The 25,870-nt window shown below is 44.9% G+C and overlaps 1 pseudogene; it reads left to right on the top strand.

Moving 5' to 3' along the window:
* The window catches only part of LOC125488027, a 297,359-nt pseudogene that overhangs the window by 194,595 nt on the left and 76,894 nt on the right, over positions 1-25,870 (top strand).

Here is a 25,870-nt window from a genome sequence, read left to right as displayed (position 1 = left end):
CTCCCTGCCCATTCATGTATCTGTCTCGATACATCTTAAATGACGCTATCGTGCCCACCTCTACCACCTCTGCTGGCAACGCGTTCCAGGCACCCACCACCCTCTGCGTAAAGAACATTCCACGCATATCTCCCTTAAACTTTTTCCCTCTCACCTTGAAATCGTGACCCATAGTAATTGAGTTCCCCACTCTGGGAAAAAGCTTCTTGCTATCCACCCAGTCCATACCTCTCATGATCTTGTAGACCTCAATCAGGTCCCCTCTCAACCTCCGTCTTTCTAATGTAAATAATCCTAATCTACTCAACCTCTCTTCATAGCTAGTGCCCTCCATACCAGGCAACATCCTGGTGAACCTCCTCAGCACCCTCTCCAAAGCATCCATATCCTTTTGGTAATGTGGCGACCAGAACTGTACGCAGTATTCCAAATGTGGTCGAACCAAAGTCCTATACAACTGTAACATGACCTGCCAACTCTTGTACTCAATACCCCGTCTGATGAATGAAAGCATGCTGTATGCTTTCTTGACCACTCTATTGAGCTGCGTTGCCACCTTCAGGGGTACAATGGACCTGAACACCCAGATCTCCCTGTGCATCAATTTTCCCCAGGGCTTTTCCATTTACTGTTTAGTTCGCTCTTGAATTGGATCCTCCAAAATGCATCACCTCACATTTGCCTGGATTGAACTCCATCTGCCATTTCTCCACCCAGCTCTCCAATCTATCTATATTCTGCTGCATTCTCCGACAGTCCCCTTCACTATCTGCTACTCCACCAATCTTAGTGTCATCTGCAAACTTGCTAATCAGACCACCTATACTTTCCTCCAGATCACTTATGTATATCACAAACAACAGTCGTCGCAACACGGATCCCTGTGGAACACCACTGGTCACAGTTCTCCATTTTGAAAAACTCCCTTCCACTACAATTCTCTGTCTCCTGTTGCCTAGCCAGTTCTCTATTCATCTATCTAGTACACCCCATGTGACTTCACTTTCTCCATCAGCCTACCATGGGGAACCTTATCAAATGCCTTGCTAAAGTCCATGTATATGACATCTACAGCCCTTCCCTCATCTATCAACGTTGTCACTTCCTCAAAGAATTCTATCAAGTTGGTAAGACATGACCATCCCTGCACAAAACCATGCTGCCTATCACTAATAAGCCCATTTTCTCCCAAATGTAAATAGATCCTATCCCTCATTATCTTCTCCAGCAGTTTTCCCACCACTGACGTCAGGCTCATCGGTCTATAATTACCTGGATTATCCTTGCTACCCTTCTTAAACAAGGGGACAACATTAGCAATTCTCCAGTCCTCCGGAACCTCAGCCGTGCTCAAGGATGCTGCAAATTTGTCTTTCAGTTCTGTAACTGCACCCCCCTCCAATTCTGCACCACCCCCACAAAATTTGCATCTCCTAAATTTAGAACTTCCCACCTCCATGGCCCCTGTCTAATTGCCCTCCCTTGTGCAGCTTCATCGCCACTGAACTGCCTTTTCTGTAATTCCTCCATTACACACTCATTGTATATAGAAGCCCCACCATATCTCCACCTGTCCACAACTCCTTCCCCCATGTTGTGTCCCAGCCCCTGGGTTGGAGGACAAAGTGAGCATGTGCAGAGACTAAATTGTGTTTTAGTCAAGCTGCTTTAGACCAAGTCTCAGGAATGTTTGTAGCAAAAGAAATTCTTAAATGTCACAGCATTAGTTCATATGGAAATAGAGTATTTTGACTTGATTCTCTATTACATTAGCTGGGGGAATTTTGGGAAATCTACCTGCAGCAAAGACTCACACACAACATGTGGATTACTGGGAGTTCCTAGGTTCATTGCTCTGGGTTTACTCAGGAACCCTGGCTGATGTATTTCTGCACACATAGGCTATTAGATCAGAAACTTTATCCCAGATGATTTTGGCTTCCAAGTTAATTAAAGTATTGACTGAGATTGCAAACAAGGCATCCACTTCCAACACTTTTTGACGTAGCAGCAGGAATTCCGAGTGATTCCTTTTAGTGACCTGTGTTATCTAGTTCCTCTTTAAACAATCTGCAAACAACTCTGACCAGAATGTTACAAATTGGACAAATGAATTTGCCCAGGTGTCCCACAATACCAAAGCAGTCAAATCAAAGCCGGTAACAAAGCAAAACATTCCCACTTTATTAGGATCAAAATTACAATTATTTTTAATACTAAACATACTATCCATAATCCTATTTGGCCGCTTACTGTTACAATACTTCCTGAGTCTCTTGTAAATTTACACAGTCACGCTCTTTGTGGCTCTGTATCTGGGTCTGGAAAGCTTCTTTCTCCCTCTTTCTCTGGATGGTCAGCTGGTTTCTGCCTCCTGGTAGAAGTCCTCAGATGATTCCAAGGGAGGTTCTAAGAGAGACGTCTGGAGGTGAACTCTGTTTTTATACCTTTTAGATGGTCTTCTGGAACTTTCTGTATTTTTGACCAATCAGGGAGGTACACTTAATAGTTTGAAATAAGAGTCAATCACTTAAAAGGCATGCTACTGTCAAGTTTCTTTTGTAGCAAGACCCGGTGTCTTTCTGTCTGGAGGGAGGTACCAGAGGGTTGTAGTGGGAGAGAGATCCAATGAGGTCTTTCTGGATGGAGGATGCTACATTCTGTCTGAACGGAAAAAAGGTTATGAAAATGAAGTTCAAACCTAAATTCTACAAGTTGGTTATATTTGTTGTTGGGGAGCCTACATATTCATGTGGAAGCCATTATGCACATTGGTCAAGCTTATCATATTATTATATGTCCCAGAAGAAAAAAGAAAACTGTCATGACAATCCATACAGGATTAAGTAATCCGAACAAATAGAAGTGACAATAGTGCTAACCCCAGGAGTTCCATCTACCTTAAAGTCCCTGTGTGCATGTACAGTATTATTCATAGAATCCTGACAGTGTGGAAAAAGGCCCTTCAGCCCAACAAGTCCACACCAACCTTTGGAGCATCCTGCCCAGACCCATATCCCTACAACCCACCTAAGCTACACATCCCTGAACATTTAGTATGGCCAATCCACCTAACCTGCACATCTTTGGACTGTGGGAGGAAACCCATGCAGACATGGGGAGAATGTGCAAACTCCACACAGACAGCGGCCTGAGGCTGGAACTGAACCCAGGTCCCTGGTGCTATGAGATAGCAGTGCTAACCACTGAGCCACCATGCCACTCTAAAGGAAGGTGGGAACTCCTTCAAGCCAGAATACTAAACGTGCAATCTCTCGGGATATCTGTCTTTCCCAGCATGCAACCTTACCTGGCAGTATCCTGCAGTATATCAAGGTGATTGCAATTAGGACCGCAACTAGATATGAGGAGCCGAATTCATGGATGACAGGCTAGGGGCGCATTGATATGGCCTGTTTAGTCGTATTTACTTAAAAGTGGTCCTATCAATTTCCCCTGTCTGGGAGGGTGTCATGGTAACCCATCCAAATACCTTTTTTATTATAATTCATAGGAGTTGGTCCTCAATAGGTCATAGGTCCTCAAGTCAACTTCATAGGTCCTCAACTCAACTTTATCACTCGGGATAATTAGAATCCCTAGCATCAAGCCCAGCGCCTCACCAAGAGTGTCCTTGCAGTTGTTATTATATCACACCTTAGTGAGCTGCTACAACTGACAGCTAGAGATGTTAGTGTGGGCTCTCTCCTGGAACAAATGTTCGGCCTCTTCATACAGTAAGAATCATACAGCACACGTTATTGATCCATGAAGGAACTTGCCCATGGTTAGCCTGCCTGAGGTCCTTCCTCAGCTGTTCAATCATCTGCACGGGTGCGGTTCTGCTGCTCACCGTCATCTCTGATTTTGCCCTGGATGATCTGGCTTGTCATCTTGGCATGACCCTCTACTAAACAGTGGTCACTAAGCAGTGGCTAGCCTGATTCTCCATAGTTGTCCTGTGGTCTTCTGTTGATTGTCTGTATTTAGTCCTTCTAGGGCTTGTTTAACTTGTTGGATCAAGATCCTGAGTTTATTTTCCAAATTAGCCAAATCAAGGGTATTGACTGTTTGACACCCCTGCCCATATGCTGTGGCCAAATCATTAAAGAGTTCCCTTTTCATTCATGTATTAACCGCTAGGGCATCCACCTATACATACCACAACTTCTGGTGGGTCGTACCACAGGTGTCCTGGGTACATTGTCTTCCTTTGTGCACTCACTACACTTTTGGATACAGTCATTACAAATACACAATACAGGCTCTGTAAGGATTGCATCACTGTCTTAGAGTAGCCGCTCCAGTCCACTTTCTAAAAAAACAAGGGTAGTTTCTGTAAATATCTTCATCTAAAATTTGACATGTTCTACACTACATTTTAAAATTATCAAATTGTTCCAATTGTCTCCCATTGCTGGCCCCTTTTTTAAAAATAAGAACAAAAAGGACAATAGAGCAAATATGCCCCATATGTGGATGGCAGCTTGTGGACTCATGGCTGGGGACCTTTAAAGCTATTGCCATTACTGGGTTGCCCCTGTCATCCTCATTGTATAAGCCACAGCCTGTTCTGGGGTTCATTTCTGACAAGTCTCCTCTTCCAGGGGTGGGGGACTTGTATAGACGGGAAGTCTGTTTGGAACTCCTTGACATATTCCTGTCCCTTCTTTCATTCCTCCAAGCAGAAGGGGAACGATAGGTCTGGACCACACTTATGTAGACTGACCTTCTGGATGGCTGTTGTGTCCTTAAGCCCCTCTCCCATACAGCAAATAATTTGCGGAGGACCCAAGCCTCATGACAGGAGATTTCAGAGGGATTGAATCGCAGACATGCATCCCTCCCCCTTTCTGGGGCATGGGAGACAAGGGTGTGGATCTAGTTCTTCCATTGTGCATCAGTAAGAGAGACACGGGTCATGTCCCTGAAAACACGGACACATCGGACCCACAGTCTTCGGGCAAAGCTGGTGGGGTGTTCCCCTTGTTGTCGGCACTTATTCAGAGCCTCTATGGGGTCTGCCTTATCCTGCCCTACAGCAGTAAGGATCACTGCTTTCATGTCATTAAGTGATCCCGTCCCAAGCTGTTGGTCCTCAGGGAGAGCTGAATGGATCACTGGACTGAGGCACATAGTAATTAATTTGGTTTGCTCCCCCTTGTATCTGTAGTTTCCATAATGTACATGGGTCTGAGGTGGATTCAAAAAGTGTCACTTTTTTGGCAATGCCTGCCAGTTTGGTGCCTGGAATAGGTGTGGTATATGTTGTACAACCATCAGGTGACCACAGGACTCATGGGCTGTGGTGCTAGCTGTGCATCGGTCTATGAGACACTGTCTGGATCGGGGGTGGGTGGTGGAGGCACAGCCACCTAGGAAAAGAGTGGTGGAGGCTCCCATCTGTGGGGCAGAGGCCGATTAGGAGTGGGTGGGTCAGTACAGAGCATCTTGCTATCTCCATGGGGAGGTAGAACCCCAAAGGCACACATTATCCCATTCTGGGGGGAGATCTGGTTCTCTAGGCACTCTGTTTTGTGGCACTTTGAATGCTCCATGATCCGCCTGAATGTGTACAGCTCTGTATTGCAGGCCTGGACAACCTGTATGGTTTCTTGGAGCTCCCTACCCTGTTCTTCCAGCTTGTCAACGTATGCTGAGGCTGCCTTCTGGTCCTCAATGGCACTCCTCTCACTAGAATGGGTTCTTTCCAAATGTGACTGCAACTGTCGCACATGCATCAGATTTTCCTGTGTTCTGCCGTCTTGCTCTTTCACTATAAGTTTTCCAATTCATTGGCAGTGATTTCTAATTGCTCCCACAGCTATCTAATCTCAGCTGGTCGCTTATAGGAGCCTTCTAGGCTACATGCTATTGCTATTGCTATTGCTGTGGTTATCCCAGTGGCCTTATTTCCTAATTGGTTATGTGTTTCTTGCCATATGTCTTGGACTGTGGAATCCATGGTCCAGGGCCAGGCTAGGCTGCTGCAGAATTCTCTCCATCTGGGCCAGTTTTTAAAAAGGTACTGTCTGAAGTTGTCCTCCCATATTAGACAAGGGGACACCCGTCTTTGTCCTATTTTGCTAGCAAGCATATTGTTGCTGGAGATAGTAGGAACTGCAGATGCTGTAGAATCTGAGATAACAAGGTGTAGAGCTGGATGAACACAGCAGGCCAGGCAGCATCAGAGGAGCAGGAAGGCTGATGTTTCGGGCCTAGACCATTTCTGAAGAAGGGTCTAGGCCCGAAACGTCAGCCTTCCTGCTCCTCTGATGCTGCTTGGCCTGCTGTGTTCATCTAGCTCTACATATTGTTGCTGGGTTCTTTACTGGAATTCTCTTAAAAGTAAAGTCTCCTCTATTCTTTGGAAATTAAGGTCCCTCAACTCTCAAACTCAAAATAAAGTTCCTGCAACTGTTAAAATAAAAAAAATGACTTTCCCGACTCTGTCCCCACCAAACACTCCTTGGGGTAGGGTCAGCGAGGGGTTGAAATACAGAGTAAACTTTCCTCTACTCATTCAAACTCAAAGTAAACTAAAATTTAAATCCCCTCAGCTCCATCCCGATTTAACACTCCCAGGACAGGTTTAAAATTCAGAGGAAAGTTTCTTTTCTGAAAATAAATAAAGCTCCCCTCACACTGACCCCATCAAACACCTCTGGGGCAGGGACAATAGGGGGTTAAAATAAAAGCTCCCTTGGTTTGTTCAAGGATTCTGAAGTGTCTCTACGGTTTCTACTCAAGAGGCAAACATTTGTCCCTCTCTAGGCTGACTTCCTCACAGTCCCTGTATACCCCATTACTCTTTTCCAGCTCATACTTTACTCGTTCTGCCTGTAGGACACCTGGATCATACTGTGCATGTTTCAATTCAAAGTACCCGGTTTATGGCTCAACTGTAGTCAGTGCCAACATCTCAAACATTTAGTTTATATCCTGACCTTCCTGTGAGGTATCTGCCCTCTAAATAACCAGCTCAGGCTGAACGTGCAAGATAGGTTGGCAGTTCGGGTTCGAAGAACCTTAAGAGTCACTTCAAAGTGAAGCTTCTCAGCAGGGATGCCAAATATTGTCCAGTTCCTCTTTAAACACGTTAAAGACGACTCCAACCAGAATACTATGAATGAGTTTGCCCAGGTGCCCCACAATACCAAAGCGGTCAAATCAATATGAACACAAGCCAGTACCAAAGCAAAACATTTGCACTTTATTAGGAAAAAAATACTACAATTTTTAATACTAAACATACTATCCCTAATCCTATTTGGCCACTCACGGTTACAATACTTCCTGAGTCTTTTCTATATTCACACAGTCACTCTCTCTGTGGCTCTGTCTCTGGGTCCACGAAACAACTTTCTCCAACCTCTCTCTCTCTCTGGATGGTCAGCTAGTCTCTGCCTATTGCCACGCTGGTCCCCTCGGAAGGCCTCAGATGATTCCAAAAGGGCTTCCAAGAGATTGTCTTGGCACAGTGCCTCAGTGGTTAGCGCTGCGGCCTCAAAACGCCAGGAACCTGGGTTTGATTCCACCCTCAGGTGACTGGCTGTGTGGAGTTTGCACATTCTCCCTATATCTGCGTGGGTTTCCTCTGAGTGCTCCTGTTTCCTCCCACAGTCCAAAGATGTGCAGGGTAGGTAGATTGGCCATGCTGAATTGCCCACAGTGCTCAGGGATGTATGGATTAGGGGGATGGGTCTGGGTGGGATGTTCTGAGGATTGGTGTGGACTTGTTGAGCCAAAGGGCCTGTTTCCACACTGCAGGGATTCTATGGTGATTTATGATCTATGAATCTATGTTAGTTTCCAAGAGAGAAGTCTGCAGGTGAACTCTGCATTTATACTTTTAGATGGTCTTCTGGAACTTTCTGTAGTTGTGACCAAACAGGGAGACACACAATAGTTTGAAACAAGAGTCAATCATTTAGATGGCATGCTGCTGTCAAGTTTCTTTGTGTAGCAGGACCCGGTGCCTTTCTGTCTAGGCTGCCCTTTATTTACTGGATAAGTTGTTGGGGGTGTCTGTGCAGACTAACTCTTGCCTTTTACATTATGCTAATGTTATTAGCACTTGGCTGCTGTGTTTGGACTGTATCTTGTATGTGGGTTTTATGATTTCAGAGCTTCACTTGGCCAACGCACCCAGCATCCCCTGCTGTTTGACCAAGTTGGCAATCTGTGTTTTAGCAGCCAGGAAGCCGCTACACCCGTATTTGTTGTCAGTGATGCAGTGAGCTAAACTAATTCTACTCTGTAGGGTAAGCTAAGCTCCCTCACTTATAGAGCACCACCCTGTGGCTGCTCTTGAGTTCCTATTACTGAATATTTAGGGTTGATGCTCTGCTTCAGCAAGAGATTAGAATGTTCTGATAAAAGGTAATTGGTGCTTATCCAGTGAATATAACAGCAAAGAGCATCCTCCTCGCTGGGCAGATTTCAGACTGGAAGAAATATGGAGCTGAATCTTTCAAGCAACTCCAAAGGCAACTGGCTTACTGCAGTGCTCGATATTCTCCAAAGTCAACACCGCTGCATATTTCTTCTAGGAATGTTCAATCCCAGATTTCCTAGAAATTTGCAGTGCAGTCTCCAACAGGAGCAAAGTTAGAAGACAGACACTCTCCTCTGTGTGGCACTAGATGTCACACGGTAAGTTTATAGGCTAAGCCTTTAAATGATTCTGAACAGATGAGTGAATAGGGTGATAGGAGAACATGGGTGTGGCAAAGCAAGCAGCTTAGTGGAAAGTTAGACCAGGAGGCTGGTTCAATGATTGGGAAAGGAGCTGTTTTGGATCAGGCACGGAGGATTGGGTCTTAGTCTGATTGTTTGTGGAGGTGGGGTGGTCGGTAATAATCAGGGGCTGCTGTTTAACCCGGTCTTAACATTTTCAGGACAACTACCCAGGAAAAAACTGTCCAAAGCCTCCAATCCTAGATGAAAATCAGAGATATTAGTGGACAGTCGGCTGGGGTGGCTGAGGAATTGGCATTTTAAGACTTCCCCGGCAATTCCTATGAAGGTCCACGCATTGGAACTTCAATAGAGTTGCATCATATCTTTGATGATCTAGACACTAAAATTTGGCCCATGATTAATTTCAGTGTAATTATCAGATCCATTTACTGACATATGCTGAATGATCCAATACAAACAGTAAAATCCTATTTGTTCAGAGGAACAAATTTGAAATTTTCAGTTCTCGTTGAATGAAGAACTGATCCTCCCTTATTAGTCAAATTGGTTTTGAATCTATTTCTCTGAATTAAGTGAATTATTTGTTTCGTTTCCTCATGGAGAAATGGCTCAATGTGTGACAGTTCTACAATATGTTAAACAGTTAGAGATAAAGAAAAAAAATACCTCAACATCAGATATTTGTGAACTCTCGGTATAAGCTACCGAAGACCTTCACAATCAACGCTGCGGAGTTCCAAATCAAGTTCTCTCATTGTATCACATAGTCCAATAAGATGAGGCAGGACTGCACTGTCAACTGGTTTCAGGACCAACCCACAAAATACAAGCATTTCTGCAGAACCGAGTGTAATCCGAACCAGTATTTTATTCTGAGTCTCAAACAAGTAGTCCAACATATTCAAAAGATTCCTTTTGACTTGCTGTGTTTCCAAACTAACTTTCAACCTTCTCCTTTACCCCATCAATCAATTGACAGGTTGATTAATGGAAGAACTTTCTGGGCCTGTTTTTCAGCTGTTGAGCAGCCTGGGGGGTGGGGAGCAGCAACACAATGGAGAAATACCTCAAACCAACCATCTTCCTCACTGAGATAGCTCCTTGAGAATCTGGATATCCACAGGATCTGCAGTCAGGAATTGTGCAAGTGCAGCCAAAAACTCTTGGATGGTGAAATGTAGCAATGTGTAAACCACATCTCTCTCCAAAAGTTCCATCATGTATCCAGACAGGAACTGGAAGGGCTGCAGACTGTACTGCATCAAGTCTCCATTTCTAAACACAATCTTCTTCTCCGAGACTCCTACAAAGGCCATCTCACAAAGCTTTGGTAACATAACACAGGAGTTTTTAAATCATTCAGCAATGGCTTTTTAGAATGTTGTAAACATAGTACGAATAGAGTTGGGTGACGGTCTTAGGAACTTGCTGCTGTTCCATCTCTTTCAGTGAAAAAGGGACCCAGTGACACACAGAGGATCCACCAGTACAAAGGGTTGTAGCATTTGGTGTACAGGATCTCGTTCTCCTTCATGTGTTTGAAAACAGCTGCTGCCACCATCCAATCTTCAAAAAAACTTGCTGAAATATACCTTCTGTGCATCACCAACAAATCCCAGAATTTCAGCCCAAACACTGATCTCAGCCTTTTCCAATAAATGGAATGCAGTGGGGCAGCTGGTCACGAGCTCTGAACATCCTGGGAGCAGCTTGTGCTGGATTAAACTGTACATAATGTCAGACACTTCACACGAGCATTCAGGATCACTGCACACAAACTGAGGTTCTGCATTTCTCAAATTGTCAGAAAAATCAAACCTCTCCCTGAATTTATCCAAACCATTGCACATAAAGAGTAAAGCCTTTAGGTTTTTCCAGACCTTGCCTGGAACATTCCCAAAGGATACCGATACAGAATCAGGCTCCTCAGGTTTATTCTACAGTTAATATTGAAATTGTGGGTATATTTTCCCAGTCATAAACAATCTTTTGTAACATTCAGAGATAGCAAGAACTGCAGATGCTGGAATCAGAGTCACAGTGTGGAACTGGAAGAACACAGCAGGCCAGACAGCATCTGACGAGCAAGAAAGTTGACATTTTAGGTTGGGACCCTTCTTCAGAAATGGGGAAGTGGAAGGGAGCTGGGAAATAAATAGACAGAGGAGGGGTGGGATTGGGGTTGGTAGGTGCAATGGTGATCGATGAGTGCTGGAAGGAAGTGGTGGGGATTGGTCAGTATGATGGGTGGGGGGAGGGAAGAGAAGATGGACAGGTTGTATCATGTCAAGGAGGCAGGGATGAGGGGAGGGTTGGACATGGGATGAGGCCAGGATGGGGAGATTTTAAAACTGGTAAATTCCATGTTTAGGCCATCGGGCCATAGGCTCTCAAGGCGGAATATAAGTGTTGCTCTTCCAGTTTGCAGGTGGTGTCATTGTGACACTGGAGGAGGCCCAGGATGGACACATCACCCATGGAATGGGATGGGCAGTTAAAATTGTTAGCGACTGGAAGGTGTTGTCATTTGTTGCGTACAGAGCCCAGATACTCTACGAAATGGTCCCTGAGTCTACGTTTGGTCTGACTGATGTAAGGCCACATCGGCAGCAGTGGATACAGTAGATCAAGTTGACAGATATGCAGATGTCTCATATGAAAGGTTTGTTTTGGGCCTTGAATGCAGTTGAGCAGGGAGGTGTAGGGGCAGGTGTAGTACTTCCTGCAGTTGATGGGAAAGGTGCTGGGTGTAGTGGTGTTAATGGGGTGTGTGGAGCACACAGGGGAGTTGCAGAGAGTGCGGTCCTACGAAAGGCAGGTAGGGGTGGGGATAGAAATAGCGCTTTGTTTATGGGGTTGGATTGTAGGTGGCGGAAGTGGTGAAGAATGATATGCTGGATGCAGAGGTTGGTGGGGTGACATGTGAGGACAAGTGGGATTCTTTCTTTATTTTTGGTGGGAGAAGGGGATGTGAGAGCAGAAGTGCAGGAAATGCAAGAGATGCGGCTGAGGGCATTTTTGATCGCGTGGGTGGTGGTAGGAGTTACTGTCCTTGAAATAGGAGGACACCTGGGACATGAGGAAGTGGAACGCCCCATCTGGGAGCACCAGCAGCAGAGGTGGAGGATATGGGAGTAGGGGATTGCATTTGTGCAGGAGGGTAGGTAAGAGGAGGTGTAGTCCAGATAGCTGTGGGAGTTGTGGGCTCGAAATAGCTGTCAGTTTCGAGGCGGTCACCAGAGATGGAGACGGAGAGGTCCAGGAAGGAGAGGGAGATATTGGAGCTGGTCCAGGTGAATTTGAGGTTGGGGGGAAAAGGTGTTAGTAAAGTTGATGAATTGTTCAAGCCTCTCGTGGGTGCACGAGGCAGCGCTAATACAGTAATTGATGTAGCGGAGGAAGAGGTCGGGGTTAGTGCCAGTCTAACAACAGAAAAGGGACTGTTCCATGTATCCTATGAAGGGGCAGGCATAGCTATGGCCTATGCTTGTGCCCATGGCCACACCCTTAGTCTGTAGGAAGTGGGAGGAGTTAAAGGAGAAGTTGTTCAGGCTATGGACAAGTTCTGTTAAGTGGATGAGGGTGTTGGTGGAGGGGGACTTGTTGGGCCTGCAGGAAAGGAAAATGCGGAGGGCTTTTAGGCCATCTGTGTGGGGGATACAAATATAAAGGGATTGGATGTCCATCGTGAAGATGAGGCATTGGGGGCCAGGGAATTGCAAGTCTCAGAGGAGGTGGAGGGTGTGGGTGGTGTCCCAGGCATAGATGGGGAACTTCTGGACCGGGGTGGGGGCGGGAAAAAAAGTAAGCAGAGATGAATTTAGAGGGCAGGAGCAGGCAGAGTCAATGGGTCAGCCAGGGCAGTCAGGTTTGTGGATTGTGGGAAGGAGACAGAAACGGGCAGTACAGGGTTGGGGAATGATGAGGTTGGAGGCTGTGGGTGGGAGGTCACCTGAGGTGATGAGGTTATGAGCAGTCTGAGACAGAATGGTTTGGTGGTCAGGGGTGGGGCCATAATCGAGGAGGCGGGAAGGAGGAGGTGAGTTGGTGCTGGACCTCGGCTATGCAAAGGTCAGTGCGCCATACCACTACTGCACCACTCTTATCTGTGGGTTTGATGTTACAGTTGCAACAAAAGGGAACAGAGGGCTCCATGGAGGAGAGATTATAGTGAGGGAAAGGGGTGGAGAGATTGAGGCAACCGATGTTGCGACGGCAGTTGGAAATGAAGAGGTCAAGGGAGGGTAGGAGGCCTTGGGGTGGTGACTAGGAGGATGAGGTTTGTTGGAGGTGGGAGAAGGGGTGTGTAGAAGGTGGGTTAAACTCTCAGTTGAAGAAATAGGCACACAGGTGGTGGTAAAAGAGTTCGACATCCAGTCGTGAATGGAATTCATTGATGTTTGGGTGCAAGGAAATGAAGATGAGTCCGATGCTGAGGACTGACTGTTCATCCTCAGTGAGTGAGGTCTGGGAGGGGATGGTGAAGACCCGCCCAGGTTTGGGGCTGGGGCTAGGTGTAGAGTTGGTTGTAGAGCTAGAGCTGGATGTGGGGGTGGAGTCAGTGACATCATTGGCATCAGCAGTGTCATAGTCCATGTTGGAAGTGGCCTTAGCAGCAGCAGTATGGTCGGCAGCAGCATAAGTGACGTGAACTGCGTCGGAAAGGATGAGGTTGGTAGCATCAGTAGTGACAGAAGTAATCACTTGGCCAGTGGCACCGGGCACATTAAGAGGGATGCCCTGGATATTGTGAGGATATTGGAGGTCAGGGAGGAGGTAGTGGAAGAGGCCTGTGTTTGGTGGTAAGCACAAGCAAGTTCAGTGTACTTACGGTTTTTAAAAGTCAAATAGGGTGGAGAAAAAGCATTGGTTGAGGGTGTGGATCCTGCGCAGAATGAAAAACAGAAGAGGTCCTTTGCAGGTCTGGGTAAGGGGGGAATCTGAGCTGGGGTAAGGTTGACTGTAGTGCCAGAAGATGCCGGCGCATTGCTGAGAGCTTGTACTTGAGGATCCACAGAGAAAACTGTTTTTCAAAGCTTTGGATGCTCTGTAGATAGAGGTTGTCTTGGTTAGGACAAATTGGGAAGGCCTGAATGCTGTTTTGAGTCCACTGGGGATGATCCGGTTACGTAGGCAGGTACTAAGAAAGGAGACGTGGCTGTAGTACCGGGTTTGCTTCAGTACGTGGTTGAAGAGTTTCAGGGCAGAGGAAGTTACCGGAGGGTTGCTGTGGCAGAGAGGAGGGAGAAGGACAACTTCTTCAAAGTGGGTATCCTTGGAAGAGACTTCACAGTGGCGTTGTAAATCACTCAGATGGCAAGAACTGCACATGCTGGAGTCAGAGACAACACAGTGTGGAGCTGGAGAAACACAGTAGACCAGGCAGCATCACAGGAGCAGGAAAGTTGATGTTTTGGGTCGGGACCCTTCTTCAGAAATGGGTAGAGGGAACTGGGGAATAAACAGAGAGGAGGGCTGGGGCTGGGGAAGGTAGGTGGGATGGTGATAGGTGAGTGCAGGTAGGGAGTGGTGAGGATTGGTCAGTGGGATGGGTGGGGCACATAAGTGGGATTGAAGATGAATAGGTTGTATCAGGTCAAGGAGGCGGGGATGAGAGGGAGGGTTGGCCATGGGATGAGGCCAGGGGAATGGGGGGAGGGGGGGGGGGGGGGGGTGTGGAGATTTTGAAACTGGTGAATTGCATGTTTAGGCCATCGGGACAACATACTATTGTTGTTTTTCCAATCCCTGGTCCTCCAGTCACTGCTACCGTACTCCCAGATGTGGAATTTCTCTGGGGGAAAAGACTGTTTTGGAGCAACTGATCAGTATGTATTTTTTCCGATTCTCTGTGGAATTTCTCTGGGGGAAAAAGAAACTGCTTTGGAACAACTGATCAGTTTGTATGTTTTATGATTCTCTGTGGAGAATTTTCTCTCTCCACTCATGGAGAGAGGTGTCTTGCAAACAGTTCATCTTCTACAAATGTCCAATCTCGTACATGAAAGACGAGTGTTAACTCCGTGTATCGATCAACCAGCTGGAAACTCTTCGTCTTTCTCAATATCATTTCATGATTTGGTATTTACTTACCGACTAAATTGTTGCAGAGTTTGTTTACAGCTTCAATCAACTTGTGTACAGCAATTGAATCGGTTATCAGAAAACACTTGAAAAGTGGACAATGATCAAGAAATGTTTCAATGATTGGCTGATTTTAATCTGTACCCAACATGAAGATTTCAATCTTGATGATGCTTTCCCTTGGATCATTAATACTAACCACCCACTCTGTATTCTGGGCATCTGTAAATCAACACATAGTCCTAGTAAGGTAGTAGTAGATATGAACAAGGAGGAGTAGATCAATCCGTCCTTCAAGCAGTGCCGCCATTTAGTAAGATCACGTCTGAGTCATTCTCAGGTTGTCAAGCTGTGACCAGAAGGATCAGTGCTTGGGCCCCTACTTTTCACAACGATTTGGATGCGGGGACCGATTGTAATATTTCCAAATTTGCAAATGACATAAAACTTAGTGGTATTGCAAATATTGAGGAGGGTACAAAGAGGCTTCAAGAGGACTTGGGGGTGAGTGAGTAGACAAGAGCCTGGTGGATGGAATATAATGTGGGTAAGTATGCGGTCATCCCCTTTGGTTGGAGGTCTGACGGTGCAGAGCATTTCATAAACAGTAAGTGTTGCAGTCCAAAAGGACCTAGGTATTCCTGTTGACAAGTCACCAAATGTTAGCATGCAAGTGCAGAAGCAATTCAGAAGGCAAGTCATATATTAGCTGTTCAGCATGGCAGTCTTGCTTTCTTTGTATAGTGACACCTTGCATCGAGTATTGTGTGCATTTCTGGTTCTCTGACCTAAGGAAGGACATACTTTCCTCAGAGGGAGTTTCACGAAACTGTTTGCTGGGTTGTTGGGACCTCCAATAAATGAGAGATCAAGGAGACTGGGCCTGTTTTCTCTGGAGACTAGAAGAATGAGCAACATTCTCAGAAAGTTACAATGGTCTTAAATGGGACAGACAGTAGATGTAGAAAGCATCCATCACCTACAAGTCAGGAATATGATGAAATAATTTCCAACTTGATTGGATAAGCAGCACTTAAAATGCCTGACATCTGACAGGTCAAATCAGCATCCCATTTTGCATCCCATCCACCGCATTGAAAATTCACTCCCTTCACCACAAACACCCAGTTGCAGCAGTGTGTGCCATTGAAAAGAATCACTGCAATAACTCCATAGAAAGCACCATCCAAACCTACAACCTCGATCTTCAGACACATGGAACCACCTGCAAGATCCCCTCCACATCGCACACCATGAAAACCTGGAATGAGATTGCTGTTGCTCAGTCAATTAGTGCTTAGTTATCTGGAGCAGTCCTCACCAAGCAGCTGCTTTCTTTAGAAGCCAAGAGGATGGAGAAACACCAAGAGGAAGAGCTACCCAACACTTGAACAGAAGACTGTTGCCACAAACTATACATATCAATACACTATAAATCATGAGTATATTTATTCTCCAAGATTAGTAAACTACTGTCAATTGGCACAGATCATACATTTTTCTTCTCGATGCATCATAACTAAACAGTAACTTTGTCATGAACACAAAAAGCTAACTTACAGTGACTTGAGTTCTCAATTGCTTCCTCTGCGACTCCTGAACTTTCCTTTCACCCACCACTCTCACTCCAATTCCTGTGCTCTAACATGCCTCCAACCTCTTCCTCCAATCAGTGAATATAAACAACTACACCTCCTTCACGATAACACTCAACACTGGAGCCCCCCCAAGGATGCATCCTCAACCACCTACTGTACTACCTGTACACCTACGACTGTGTTGCCAAATTCCAAATAAATGCCATTTACATGTTTGATCGTGTCTAGTGTAGGTCCTGCGTGGTGTAAGCTGTATGCCTTACTCTGTCCAAATTTTTTTTTATACCCTATGATGCTTACTATAATCTGCCTGTACTGCTCATAAACATAGCTTTTCACTGTAGTTAGGTACACATGACAATAAATCAAAACAAATGAATCGAGTTGCCCTCCTCTCCGGTGACTCAAAAAGCCCACTCCACCATATCGATAGCTGTTCCTCAGGAGGGCTAGTACCTGTACATAGGGAATCACACTCAGGCACTCACTGCCTTGCAGCGACCCCTTGCCCCTGCTCGCCAAATCCCAGCTTCGTCTTGTTGCCTACCCAGTTGACATCCTGGCCCTTACAATATTCCACCAGACTCACCTTCATGACCTGCAGCCTCAACCAGTGCCAATCCTTGTATCCTTGTCTCACACTGAACGAAGGTAGGGAGGTATAGAGTTGATGCTTTTCCACTCTAAGGCTTTTTCTCATGGGTGAGAAACTGCTGAGTGAAGAAGCATCACCTTGCAGAATCTTTCACCTGTATTTGGAATGACTCACAGGCTGTTTATGACACTTTGAGAATGGACAGGTCAATTAATTAGTAACTTAGACCTGAGGTCTAGTGGCACAGAGGTCAGGGTCTCTACCTCTGGGCCAGAAGGCCCATCTTCCCAGACTCACCTAAGAAAGTGATGGCTACAGAGGTGTGCTATAACATTTTCAAACAAGTTCATAAAAAATAAAGAAGACACTTTGGCAAGACCTCATTTCAGCCATTGGGCCACCTGATGAACAAACCTATTTTAAAAGGTCACTTTCTTTCTTCATTATTCTCAGCCCCTAGCCTCTTTCCTCTTCCTATGTAAAGTTCTTGCTTAAGTTCAGGAATGTTTTATCCAGGACAGAAATGATATTTCAAAGGATCCTATGAAAATACCTATGTCCATTCCCACTGTTCTTGAAGATATCAAATTTTCTCTCCTATTCAAACCGTTAACCATGCCAGTGTCACACCTTCCCAAATGAAGATGTTCTGTAATTTATAAAAACGACTTTTGAAAACATTAAGTTACCTGTTAAATCTTCCTCCATGTCAATGCAACTACTATTAGCTCTAGAACTGAATATTTCCCACATATTACAATTAACACACCACAACAGATGTGACAAAGATGTTGAAATCCAGCAAGTCATGTTCCCCTGCCCAGGTCACACACTGTCTGATCTCCGAGTCATACAGCACGGAAACAGATCCAACTTATCCCTTCCAACCAGGTTTCCCAAACTGAAGTAGTCCCAGTTGCCAGCATTTGGACCATACCCCACTAATTTTTCCTATCCACGTCCCAGTCCAAATGTCTTTTAAATGTTTTAATTGTACCCACTTCCAACACTTTCACTGACAGCTCGTTCCATATATACACCACCCTTCAATGTGAAAAAGATCCCCCTCACATCCCTTTTACCCTGGGAAAAGGCCTTGGCTATCACTTAATCTATGTGCTTCATGATTTTATAAACCTCTATAAATTTACCCTTCAGCCTCTAACATTCAATCAAGCTTCTCCTTATAACTTAAACCTTCTAGTCTCTGTGCTTTCCTGGTAAATCTTTTTGCACCCTTCCAATTTGATAACGTCCTATCGACCAAAATTGCGTGCAGTACTCGACATGTGGCCTTAGCACTGTCTTATACAGCTGTAACATGACATCCCAATTCCTGTACTCAATGCTCTGAACAACAAAGGCAAGCACACCAAAATGCTTTCTTCACTAGGCAGTCAGCCACTTTCAAGGAACTGTGTACCTGCGCCCCAATCCCCAGGGCCCTACCATTAACCGTGTTAATGTTTTTTTCTTTTCTGTTTTAAGTGAGACATGCAGTACCACTGTGCTGCAACAGTGCCACCTTAGCAACTGAAATGAAATGACAGACACTAAACTGCACAATGCATCTGATGGAAGTTGGCTCCCGGGTCAAACATTGTCTGATCATAAAACACAGAACAGTACAGCACAGGAACAGGTCCTTTGGCCCACAGTTTTGTGCTGAACATGACGCCAAATTGAACTAATCCCTTCTGCCTGCCCTTGGTACATATCCGTCCATTCCTTGCATATTCATGTGTTTATCTAACAATCTCTTAAATGGTCCTACTATACCTGCTTCCACCACTACTCCCAACAACTTGTCCCTCACATCATCTTTGAACTTTACCCTTCTCACGTTAAGTGTACACCCCCTAGTATTACATGTGTCAATTCTGGGAAAAATATTCTCACTGTCAGCCCTATCACAGTTTGGTAGACTTCTAACAAGTCTCCCCTCAGCTTCTGCTGCTCCAGAGAAAACAGCCCAAGTTTTTTCAAGCCTCTCCTTATAGATCATACCCTCTAATCCAGGCAGCATCCTGGTAAACCTCTTCTGCACCCTTTCCAAAGCCTCCACATTCTTCTTCTAACATGGCGACCAGAACAGAAAGCAATACTGTAACAGAGGAACACTAGCTATTTGCCAGTCTTCTAGGATCTCTCCAATGGCTAGCGAGGATACAAAGATCTTGGTCAAGGCCCCAGCAATCTCCTCTCTTGCCTCTCTCGATAACCTGGGCTAGATACCATCAAGCCCTGGAGACTTATCCATCTTAATACTCTTCAACAGATTCACCACCACTTCCTTTTTGATCTCAAATGCACTAGCATATTTGCATGCTCCACACTAATCTCATTATCCTCCATATCCCTCCTCCTCCATGAATACTGATGCAGAGTACTCATTTGGGATCTCACTCACATCTTCTGCCTGCAAGCTCAAGTTCCCTCCTTTATCCTTGAATGGCCCGATCCTCTCCCTAGTTATCCCCTTATTTTTAATGTATGTATAGAATGCTTTGGGTTTCTCTTGAATCCTAATTGGCAAGGTCATTTCATGGCACTTTCTGGTTCTCCTAATTCCCTACCTGAGTTTTTTCCTGGTCCCTTTATATTCCACATGGGCCCTGTCTGATTTTAGCTGCCTAAACCTTACGTATGCTTCTTTTTACCTTTTGATGAATTTCACAACCTCCCTCATTATCCAAGGGCCCCTTACCTTGCCATCCTTATCCTTCCTTGTTACTGGAACATGCTGGTTCCAGTGTTGACTCCCAGGAACTCCACTCCAATCTTCCTCTTGCCAGAAAAATATCCATTGACCATTACTCTCCCTTTCCTACCACTCAATGTTGTATCCATGTTTCACTGCCTCTTGTACCATGACCAATCACCTTCCTCACAAGTCTGTTGTGTGGTATCTTCCAGAAATCCATGTCAATCACATGAATAACATTGACCTCATCGACCCTTTCCATTAATTCAAAAATCTTCAGCAAGTTAGTTATACAAAATTTCCGCTTGACTTTTCCGGATTAACCCACTTTTTTCCACGTGACTCCTAGCTTTATCCTAAATACTCGTTGCCAGAAGCTTCCCCTCCACCAGAGTTAAACTGACGAGGCTGTAAATACTAGGATTGACCTTTTTAAAACAAGCCCATAACTTTGTCAATCTTCCAGTCTCCGGGCACCTCCTCCAAGTCCAGGGAAGACTGTAACATTATGGCCAGCTCCCCCACAATTTCTCCTCTCACTTCACTCAAAATCCTTGGATGTATCTCATCCTGGTGTCCTGTTAACCCCGAGTGCCAACACCATTTGTACAGGGACATGGATAACAAAGGTTTCCTCCTCAATATATCATTAACAGTTTGATGATGACTATCAAAGCTGTTTTCTCACCCTCACTGGAAAGACTTTAAAATAAACTCTTGTTCCAAGACTCCAAATCCCCAAATCCCCAAATCCCCAAATCCTCGCCCCCACCGCGAGATCGCGCAGACTCGGTTAAACGGCCGCACCTCGAGACTGCGCGTGAGCCCTCAGGGCGGGCCTTAGCACGCTGCCCAGCTCCGATTGGTTAACGAATCTGTCAATCGCAATTGCGTCTATTAGAACGCGAAGTGTCAACTGGGACACGTGTCTCTCGCTCTGATTGGATCTTTGACGGTTTTCAGCCTCGCCAACCCAAATATGCAGTGTCGTGTGGAGGCCAGCAGCTGGTGACATTGTATCACTTTTAGCACAAGGGACCTTGGTTGCAATATTTTGACTCTGTTCCCCATGACAGGAAATTTCTGATTAGACTGCATTGGTGTAGCATACCATTGGAATTAGGGAGCTTGATGCTGAAAAGTAGGGAACCAAGCCATTTGTTATCATTTGTTTGGTGGATGGGTGCTGATAATTTTATTTATTCATTAACAGGATGAGAGCATTGCTTGTGAGGGCAACATTAATTGCCCATTCCTATTTGCCCAGAGGGCAGTTCAGAGTCAGTCTCATCTGGAGTCATATGTGGGCCAGGCCAGGTAATGGTGACAGTCTCTTATTTTAAAGGGCATTAGTGAACTAGTGGGTTCTTCTTGACAATCAACAATGGATTCATTGTCATCATTAGAGTCTTAATTCCAGATACTTTTTATTAAATTCAAATTCCACTGTCTGCCATGGCAGGATTTGAACCTGGATCCCCAGAACATTATCTGAGTCTGTGGATTAACAGTCCAGTAATAATACCACTAGGCCATCACCTCCCGTGGAGGCAAAGTAATTGTCATGTAATGTAATTGCCTGCCACAATTTTACACATTGAAACTCCTCATAGTTAGCTGTTTGTGACATTATTATGGGGACTGTCAAATTGTTACTGAGGAGTGAGACCATGTATTTAATACTGGAGCATTTTCTAATGAACTATTCTATTCAATTTCATCAGAATCCTGCAAAGGATTTAATTTTGTTGGAGACTTACAGCGGGTTCCAAACTGATAGGACTTACCCAGTTGGAAATTCCATTTCCCTGGACAATTTCTTTGGATTGTGCTATGATGGGGAATCCACAGGTTCCCAGCTCAACTTTCTCCCTGCACTGGGATAAGGAGTCTCTGTCAGGAGTGTGATGGAATACTCCCCACTTGCCTGGATGGGTGCAGCTCCAACACCAACAACATTCAGTACAAAGCAGCCGCTTGATTGGCACCAAATCCACAAACATCCACTCCTGCCATCACTGATACTCAGTAGCAGCAGTGTGTACAAGATGCACTGCAGAAATTCACCAAAGATCCTCAGACAGCACCTTCCAAACCCACAGCCACTTCCATCTAGAAGGACAAGGGCAGCAGGTACATGGGTACGCTACCCCTAACAAGTTCCCCTCCGAAACACTCACCATCCTGAAATGGACATATGTCATCATTCCTTCATTGTCGCTGGGTCAAAATCCTGGAATTCCCTCCCTAACAGCATTGTGGGTTTACCGACAGCACATGGACTGCACCGGTTCAAGAAAGCAGCTCACCACCACCATCTCAAGGAGTAACTAGGGATGGTTAATAAATGCTGACCCAGTCAATGATGTCTATGTCTCAGGAGTGAATAAAAAAGTTTCATTTTCTGGAAATCCTAGGTTTCTCATGTGGGTTTCACGGATGAGGTTTGTTTATTCATAGCACAAGGAATTCATGTAACCAGGTGTTTTACTGCATTACTGATCTTCACTCTGAACCTAGACAATGTTGCTGCCTAAACAAATGTATTTGTGCAACAACTTAGGATCTGCAGCATGTAATCAACTGTACTGAAGTGACGTAGAAAAGGTGAGTAATCATCAGGATCGATTCCTTGAATGCCAGAATTTACCACCAAAAACTGGTGCACTGTGTGAGTGGAAGTGGTTCGGATTGAGTGAGTTTGGATTTGAAGACTTTCACACCCACCTCAGATTGTTCTCCAACCCAGTCATTCCAGAGATTATGGTGTTTGGACGGGAACAGAGCTCACTCCCCCTTCTGGGAGAGCGGAAGGAAGTCTGTGATTTTGTTTGGTGGCAAGGTAACTAACTGAATGACTGTATTAGGTTCTTACATTTCTCAGCTCCAACTCTGACAGGTGCAGAACCCCATTAGAAACCACACTCCCAACTCAGTGATAGGACTGGCAGTTGGACTGTCAACAAACCAAACTCTCCCCTTCTCCTTGGATTAGGTCATCCCCTGCACTTAGCATTCGACCAAATCCTGATCAGAGCCACAACAGGACCAGGAAACAGGTCATCAGAACCTATGTAAGATTTCAAACAAGACTACTCCATGTGTCTTACCCAAATGCAGCATAACAGAGCATGCAGGGTTCCCTTACTGACAACATGTGAGTGTTAGGACTGCTGTGATAGTTACACTGTAAATCTACACATCTGTATATGACAAACGTCTCAATGTGCAGGGATCAGGAGGGCAATCTGTCAAGGCTTGAATTCCCTGACCAGAGATGGTGAGGAGGAGAGAATTTCCAGAAGGGCTGGTAGTTAAATGAAGCTTTACAAATCAAAATGGCATGCACATCCTTCAATTCCTTTGCTTAACAATAAGAAACTTACATTTTAACTGATGAACAGATCCAGTATCCATTGCCGTTTGTGGAAGAGAGTTCCAAACCTCTCCAACCTTTTGTGTGTAGAAGTGCTTCCTGACATTTCCTCTGATCACTCTGGACTTCATTCTCAGAGTCTGCTAACTTGTTCTAGAAACCCCAACCAATGGAAATAGTTTATCTTTATCTAGTCTGTCTTTTTCTTGTCTTCACTTAGATCATTCCTTAGCATTTGAAATTCTAGCGAAAACAGGCCTCATTTATATAACAAAAACAGAAATTGCCCACCAAGGCTGGCTGCATCTGTTAATGTTTCGGGTCCAGTGACCCTTCTTCAGAACTAACTTGCGTGATCTGTCTTCATACCTTCAAACAGTATGAAACCAGAACAGATGACAGAACACTGAGATCAGAAAATGCTGCAGCAGCAGTGAAGTTGGGGGTCTCTGTCATTGGAGAATTGTACCGAGATCGTTCCTCAGTGAATTGCTATCACTGTTCCAGTGTCTGGATAAGGCTGACCACTCAGTGAGCCCTAGGTGTTATTCTTCAAAAGCTGAAACCAAAGAGCAGATCAGCAGCAGATTGAAACAAGTTCAATTGTAATAATGCCATACTAGGGATGCCAATGAAAGCAAGGATAGTGAAGAACACAGTCACATGAAGGAATACTGCATGCAATTCTGGTCTCTCCGTCATTGGAAGCATAATGTGAAAATCGATAGGGTTCAGAAAAGATGTTACAAGGATGTTACCAGGGTTGGAGGTTTTGAGCTATAAGGAGAAGCTGAATAGCCTGGGTCTATTTTCCCTGGAGCATTGGAGGCTGAGAGGAAACATTATAGAGGTTTATAAAATCATGAGGGGCATGGAAAGGGTAAATAGACAGGGTCTTTTCCCTGGGGTGAGTCCAAAACTTGAGGGCATAACTTTAAGTGAGAGGGGAAAGGTTTGAAAGGGATCTCAGGGGAAAACGTTTTATGCAAATGTTGGTGGTGCATGTATGGAATGAGCTGCCTGAAGAAGTTTTGGACCCTGGTACAATTACAACATTCGGAAGGCATCAGGATGGGTATATCAAGAGGAATGGGTTAGAAGAATGTGAGCCAAATGCTGGCAAATGGAACTAGGTTAATTCAGATATCTAGTCGGCATGGATGAGTTGGACTGAAGGGTCTGTTTCTGTGCTGGACGGCTGTATGACTCTATGACCAAGTGAGCAGAACATATTGTCATTCCTGAGGAAAGGGGGTTCAGTAATGAAGATAGGCTTCCAAAAATGGAGACATCACTGACCTCACTTTTATTGTCATTAACCATCAGATACATCACTGACCTCACCCTCATTGTCACTGTCCATCCTTATACATCACTGACATCATCTAGCATTGCAGCTACAGCGGCTGAACAGGACAGCAGCTGGAATTTTGACATTTATTCCAAAAGGAATACAGTATAAAATCAGGGAGGTGTTGCAGCAAGTGTAGAAGGCGTTAGTGCGACCTCAGCTGGTGTACTGCAAACAATTTTGGTCCCCTCATTTAAGAATGCATATAATTGCATTGGAGACAATACAAAGGAGGTTCATGAGATAAATCCAGAGATGAAGGTGATGTCTCGTTCCTCCTTAAAACAAGTTTGACAACTCCAACCAGAATGGTACGGCCAGGTGTCATACAATACTGAAGTGGTCAAATCAGTATGAACACCAGCCGACATAAGCAGTGCATTATTTTAATCAGGAAAATATTACAATACCCTTTAATTATAGACATACTATCTGTAAACCTGTTTGGCCCTTTAAGCTTACAATAATTCCCGAGTCTCTTGTAGATTTTCACAGTCACTCTCTCTCTCTGGTTCTGTCTCTGGATCTGTGAAGCTGCTTTCTCCTTTCCTCTCTCTCTCTGGATGGTCAGCTGGTCTCTGCCTCTTGCCATGTTGGTCTCCTTAGAAAGCTCCCTGAAGATTCAGGAAATCTGTCTACATGTGAACCCTGTTTTTGTACCTTTTTGGGTAGTTTTCTGAAATGTCCATAGTTCTGGCAAATTAGGGGAATCAGTTAATAATTTTAAACATTATCAATCTTGGATGGCTTGGTACTGTTTTTTTCTTTAGTGTATTAGGACCCGGTGCCTCTCAGTCTGGGCCCTCCTTCGCTTGGTGATCAAGTTGTTGGTTATATGTCTGTCCAGGATAACTGTTGCCTTTTACATTATGCTGATGTCATTACCACCTGGCTGCTGTTTTTGCACTGTGTTTGGTGTGTGGGCTTTGTGAGTTGAGTTTTTTACTTGACCAATATTCCCAGCATCACTTGCTGTTTGGCTAAGTTGACCACCTATCTGTGTTTTAGCAACCAGAGGCTGCTACATTTCTCCCCTTCTGAACAGATAGGAGCTCTTGTAAGTGAAGGTCAAACTTAATTATAAAAGTTTGTTTTGTTTGTTGTCAGGTGACCTTATCTATTTGTGTGAATGCCCTGTGTACATAGGTTTGAATGATCATCATACGTCTGAGAAGTGATATAATTATTTCTACAAATGTTATCCCGTTCTGATAATCCAAATATTGTTGTGCCTGTATGTCAGTCAGTGATCAGAATAAAAACAAGTGAGTGAGACCTGCTGATTCCAAATTCTAAATTCCTTCCCTAACAGCGTTGTGGATCTATGTACAGCGCACGAACTGCAGCGGTTCAAGAAGGCTGCTCACCACCACATTCTCCATGGCAACTAGGGACGGGCAATACATTCTGGCCAGCCAGCGACACTCATATCCTGCAAATGACTAAAAATGAAGTGATA

This window comes from Rhincodon typus, chromosome 48, assembly GCF_021869965.1.
Source record: "Rhincodon typus isolate 14 chromosome 48, sRhiTyp1.1, whole genome shotgun sequence".
Lineage (NCBI taxonomy): Eukaryota > Metazoa > Chordata > Chondrichthyes > Orectolobiformes > Rhincodontidae > Rhincodon > Rhincodon typus.
This window is presented reverse-complemented; position numbering and strand designations above follow the sequence as displayed.